Below are 6,000 nucleotides of genomic sequence, written 5' to 3'. Positions count from 1 at the left end.
AAAAAGTCATAAATTACTGCAGAAAGGAGAAAAAAAAACAGTTTCAATACATAGTGTAAGAGTTGCAACCCAATGTGTTGTAACTTTCTGAATAATGAAATAACCTAGACACTGAGAAAATTCTATTGAAATGCATTGAATGTGCGCCCTAAAATAGCAGTAGTAAAGACCCAAGAAGCAGCTGATATGTTTGGTTCTTTATTATTTAATTAGAATTGTGGTTTGTTTCACTGAGACAGTATATTGTTGTTGCTCTCCTAATATAGCAGTGACTGTGATGGCCTGATTACCAGCTATACATTTATTTAAGCCTGGGAATGGATTAAAAAAAAATTTGTCTCCAAAACCTAAAGCATGCTAAGTGGGTGGTCAGTTATAAATCACGTAAAGGAGTTTTCAGGCAATTAGCCACGGATTAATGTCACACTGCTACAAACACACTGAAAATGTATTCTTTCAACTTGTATTTTAATAGCTCTTTGTAAGAAAAAAATCCTCTGCTACTCATTGGCATTTTCTAACTTAAACAGCTTTCTGAAATTAACATCACATCGGAGACATTTCAGTCTTAATTGGGAAGAAAGTTTGTTTTAAATGATCAATACATGAAATGAGCATGGACAACTAGACAGACACCATACTGTTTTCACAGCCTGCTTATTCCTGATACCTCAATGGATAATAAAGTGGCTACATTGAACAAGAGCAAACTATGCAGGATGAAGAGTCGTGTTCATAATGCTAATAGAGAATGTAAAGAGACTCAAGAAATCAACCCTCTGTATGGAAAGTCATGATCTAAACCCCAATTTAAGTATGACAGAGTCCCATTATATAAAACACAAGGTTGCCAAGTCTGCTGTAATATGTGACACTAAACTACGCCCTAATGCTGCAGTCATTCTACACATCTCATCCCTAGTGACACTTGCCTTTGAGCTAATGAAGAACGTCTTGAGCATAATAATTAAGTGAATTTAGCCGAGCTGTGAAAATGCCTGTAAAAGGAGCATTATGTTAAGACGGGGGAGACAGTTTCTAATGTTAAATACTGTCACCGTTGAAAAGAGTATGCATTTTATTAATGTCATTATTCGTAAGTAAGTAAAGACAGCATTATAACCATTTTTTGGTTGAAAAGTTAATAAATCTCTGTAATACAGTGGTTTCAGAAAGTATTCAGGCCACTTCTCTTTCTGCATGCTTTATTGGGTTATAGATGTAATTGTAAATTGGATAATTTGCCATTTGTGCCTATCAGTGTTCAAGCATTAGCTCATAATGACAAAGCGTAAACATGTTTTAAGAAAGATCAAGTCAAAAACTGAAATTTCTCATTTATGTAATTATTCAGACCCATTTCTATGGCATTCCAAATTGTGGTCAGAGGCATCCTGTTTGCCTTAATTATCCTTGAGATGAGTCTAACACGTAATTGGAATCTACCTGTGGCAAATTAAATTGATTTGACATCATTTAAAAAGGCACAAATTTGTGTATGTGAGGTCCCATAATTCACATTGCATGTTAGGACGAAAACCAAGCTATGAAGTTCAAGGAACTCTCTTCAGACCTCTGCAATTAAGTTGTGGTGAGGCATAGATCAGGGTAAGGGAATAAAACAAATTCTAAAATTTTGAGTGTTCCCAGGACCACACTGGCATCAATAATTTTGAAAATGAAGAAATTTGAAACCTTCTGGACTCTAATTCTTAGCATTGGCTATCCAGGCCAAACTGAGTAACCAGGCAAGAAGGGCCTTGGTCAGATAGGTGATCAATAATTCAATGGTCACTTTAACAGAGCTTCAGAAGTCACTTGCAGACATGGGGGAACCTGTTGATAGGATGACAATCTCAGCAGCATTCCTTTAATCAGGCGCCTATGACAGACTGCATAGAGTTTGTGAAACTGTATTTGAAGGACTCTGAAAGCATAAACAAAAGCATTATCTGGCCTGAGAATTAAAAAATTGATGTCTTTGGGTAGAACTCCAGATCTTTGGGCAGCATCATGGAGGTGCTTCTCAACAGCAGAAACTGGGTAGAATTGAGAGTGAAATGAATTGAAAAAGATCTGCTCCAGTGTGCACACAAACTCAGACTGGCTCAGGGTGATGGTTTACTTTTCAGAGTGACACTCTCCCGAATTATACAGCAAAGGCAATGCTCAGGTAGCTTCAGGACAAGTCTGTCTTTGAGTGATAGCCAAAGCACAGACTTAAGCCCCTTTGACCATCTCTGGAGAGACCTGAAGATAGAGAGTTTATAGACACTTCCTATCCAATCTAACAGAGCTTAAGAGGGTCTGCCAGGAAGAATGGGATAAATTGCCCAAATCCAGGTGTGCACATCTTGTAGAAACTTACCTGAGAAGAGTGAAACTGCGGTTGCTGCCAAATGGACTTCCATAAAGTACTTAATCAAGGGTCTGTATACATAAATGAATGAACAAGTTCAGTTTTTGATTTAAATAAAGGGCGGCACTGTGGCGCAGTGGGTAGCGCTGCTGCCTCGCAGTTGGGAGACCTGGGGACCTGGGTTCGCTTCCCGGGTCCTCCCTGCGTGGAGTTTGCATGTTCTCCCCGTGTCTGCGTGGGTTTCCTCTGGGCGCTCCGGTTTCCTCCCACAGTCCAAAGACATGCAGGTTAGGTAGACTGGCGATTCTAAATTGGCCCTAGTGTGTGCTTGGTGGGTGGGTGTGTTTGTGTGTGTCCTGCGGTGGGTTGGCACCCTGCCCGGGATTGGCTCCTGCCTTGTGCCCTGTGTTGGCTGGGATTGGCTCCAGCAGACCCTCGTGATCCTGTGTTCGGATTCAGCGGGTTGGAAAATGGATGGATTTAAATAAATTTGCAAACCTTTCTGAAAGCATGTTTTCACTTTGTCATTATGGATTATTGAGTGTAGAAAGTGAATGAGTCCAAGTCTGAATCTACTGTATATATCACTTGTTAGTAAAATCCTTAGATGGACATCACATTTGAACTTTAAGGAATGAACGAAAAAAGAAGACAAGTTATCTGCCATAGGTGTAGCAAGCATTTTCAACAGAAAAGGTTGATGTTTTGGGTGTCCTGGAGTCTGGATCACTTTTTGGATATTGTGTCTTACATGTGGATTTATTTGTGTGTTTTCTCTCAAAATTAAAAATACAAGTGTGAATTTAATTATTGAAACTAAGTGCAGTAGACAGTGTGGCCATGTTGCTAAGGTATTCAACATCACAACACTGGGTGTCAGCTCACTGACTGATCTTGCTCTGCTAGGGCTGTAACTATACTTATATGAAGTTTAACTTGAGCTTTGTGATTCATTTGGAGATCAAGAAGAGGAAGAGAGTGAGGGCAGAGCCAATGATCAAATGGTGGAAGTTGAAAAAGGAAGACTGCAAGATTGAGTTTTGGGAGGAGGTGAGACAGGCACTGGGTGGCAGTGAAGAGTTACCAGACACCTGGGAAACTACAGCAGATGTAGTAAGGGTGACAGCAAGAAGGGTGCTTGGCGTGACATCGGGAAAGAGGAAGGAGGAAATAGAGGGGAGTATACAGAGGAAGAGGATGGCAAAGAAGACAGGGAACGTCAGAGAGATGCAGAAAATAGACAAGAGTACAAGGAGATAAGGCACAAGGTGAAGAGAGAGATGGCAAAGGCTAACGAAAAGGCATATGATAAGTTGTATGAGAGGTTGGACACTAAGGAGGGAGAAAAGGACCTGTACCAATTGGCTAGACAGACGGACCGAGATGGGAAAGATGTCCAGCAGGTTAGGGTGATAAAGGATAAAGATGGAAACATACTCACAAGCTAGGAGAGTGTGTTGAGCAGATGGAAAGAGTACTTTGAGAGGCTGATGAATGAAGAGAACGAGAGAGAGAAGAGGTTGGATGATGTGGAGATAGTGAATCAGGAAGTACAACGGATTAGCAAGGAGGAAGTAAGGACAGCTATTAAGAGGATGAAAAATGGAAAGGCCGTTGGTCCAGACGACATACCTATGGAAGCATGGAGGTGTTTAGGAGAGTTGGTAGTGGAGTTTTTAACCAGATTGTTTAATGGAATCTTGGAAAGTGAGAGGATGCCTGAGGAGTGGAGAAGAAGTGTACTATTTAAGAATAAGGGGATGTGCAGGACTGCAGTAATTATAGGGGAATACAATTGATGAGCCACACCATGAAGTTATGGGAAAGAGAAGTGGAACCTAGCTTAAGAAGTGAGGTGATGATTAGTGAGCAGCAGTATGGTTTCATGCCAAGAAAGAGCACCACAGATGCAACGTTTGCTCTGAGGATGTTGATGGAGAAATATAGAGAAGGCCAGAAGGAGCTGTATTGTGTCTTTGTGGACCTGGAGAAAGCATATGACAGGGTGCCTCAAGAGGAGCTGTGGTATTGTATGAGGAAGTCGGGAGTGGCAAAGAAGTATGTAAGAGTTGTACAGGATATGTACGAGGGAAGTGTGACTGTGGCAAGGTCTGCGGTAGGAGTGACAGATGCATTCAACATGGAGGTGGGATTACATCAGGGATCGGCTTTGAGCCCTTTCTTATTTGCAATGGTGATGGACAGGCTGACAGACGAGATTAGACAGGAGTCCCCGTGGATTATGATGTTTGCTGATGACATTGTGATCTGTAGCAATAGTAGGGAGCAGGTTGAGGAGACCCTGGAGAGGTGGAGATATGCTCTAGAGAGGAGAGGAATAAAGGTCAGTAGGAACAAGACAGCATACATGTGTATAAATGAGAGGGAGGTGAGTGGAATAGTGAGGATGCAGGGAGTAAAGTTGGCGAAGGTGGATGAGTTTAAATACTTGGGATCAACAGTATAGAGTAACGCGAGTGTGGAAGAGAGGTGAAAAAGAGAGTGCAGGCAGGGTGGAATGGGTGGAGAAGAGTGTCAGGAGTAATTTGTGACAGACGGGTATCAGCAAGAGTGAAAGGGAAGGTCTACAGGACGGTAGTGAGACCAGCTATGTTTTATGGGTTGGAGATGGTGGCACTGACTAGAAAGCAGGAGACAGAGCTGGAGGTAGCAGAGTTAAAGATGCTAAGATTTGCACCGAGTGTGACGAGGATGGCTAGGATTAGAAATGAGTACCCCTGCCCGGGCTTTTGTTTCCTGCCTTGCGCCCTGTGTTAGCTGGGATTGGCTCCAGCAGACCCCCATGACCCTGTAGTTAGGATATAGCGGGTTGGATAATGGATGGATGGACATTAGAGGGTCAGCTCAAGTTGGACGTTTGGGAGACAAAGTCAGAGAGGCGAGATTCCATTGGTTTGGACATGTGCAGAGGAGAGATACTGAGTATATTGGGGGAAGGATGCTAAGGATAGAGCTGCCAGGGAAGAGGAAAAGAGGAAGGCCTAAGTGAAGATTTATGGATGTGGTGAGAGAGGACATGCAGGTGATGGGTGTAACAGAGCGAGATGTACAGGACAGAAAGATATGGAAGAAGGTGATTCACTGTGGCAACCCCTAACAGAAGCAGCTGAAAGAAGAAGAAGATCTGTATACTCCAATTTTCTTCTCACATCCCAAAGCCTAGAAAACAGGGCAGTTTACCAATGAATGAGGCAGGAGACAGACCTTTATTTCAAAAGTTCAGATTCGTTTCAATACCCTTCACATTTGTGCACTACTCCTTTTTTCTGGAAATACTTATTTAACAAAAGTGTGTGTGTTGACTACAGTAGATAACTGACATGTGGATTATGCAGCATGACTGAGTAAATTAAATTTATTCTTCATGAACTTTTAATATTGTTTGCTGTTTTTCAATGTTGGCCCACACTGACATGCATTGAAGCCAATTGTGTCTGACACTTTGTTTTCTCTGTTCTCCATGAAAACATGAGATTAATTTCACTGTACTCTGTACTAAATATTTTTCTCCATCATCAATACAAGCAATACAAGCAATGCAGGGCAAGTAACAGATACAAAAATGACCATTTTTGAGTGAAGTAACTCTTTATTGTATCTGTCCTTAGGGATTTCCTAAT

This window comes from Erpetoichthys calabaricus, chromosome 1 (genome assembly GCF_900747795.2).
Source record: "Erpetoichthys calabaricus chromosome 1, fErpCal1.3, whole genome shotgun sequence".
In the NCBI taxonomy this organism is placed as follows: domain Eukaryota; kingdom Metazoa; phylum Chordata; class Cladistia; order Polypteriformes; family Polypteridae; genus Erpetoichthys; species Erpetoichthys calabaricus.
This window is presented reverse-complemented; position numbering follows the sequence as displayed.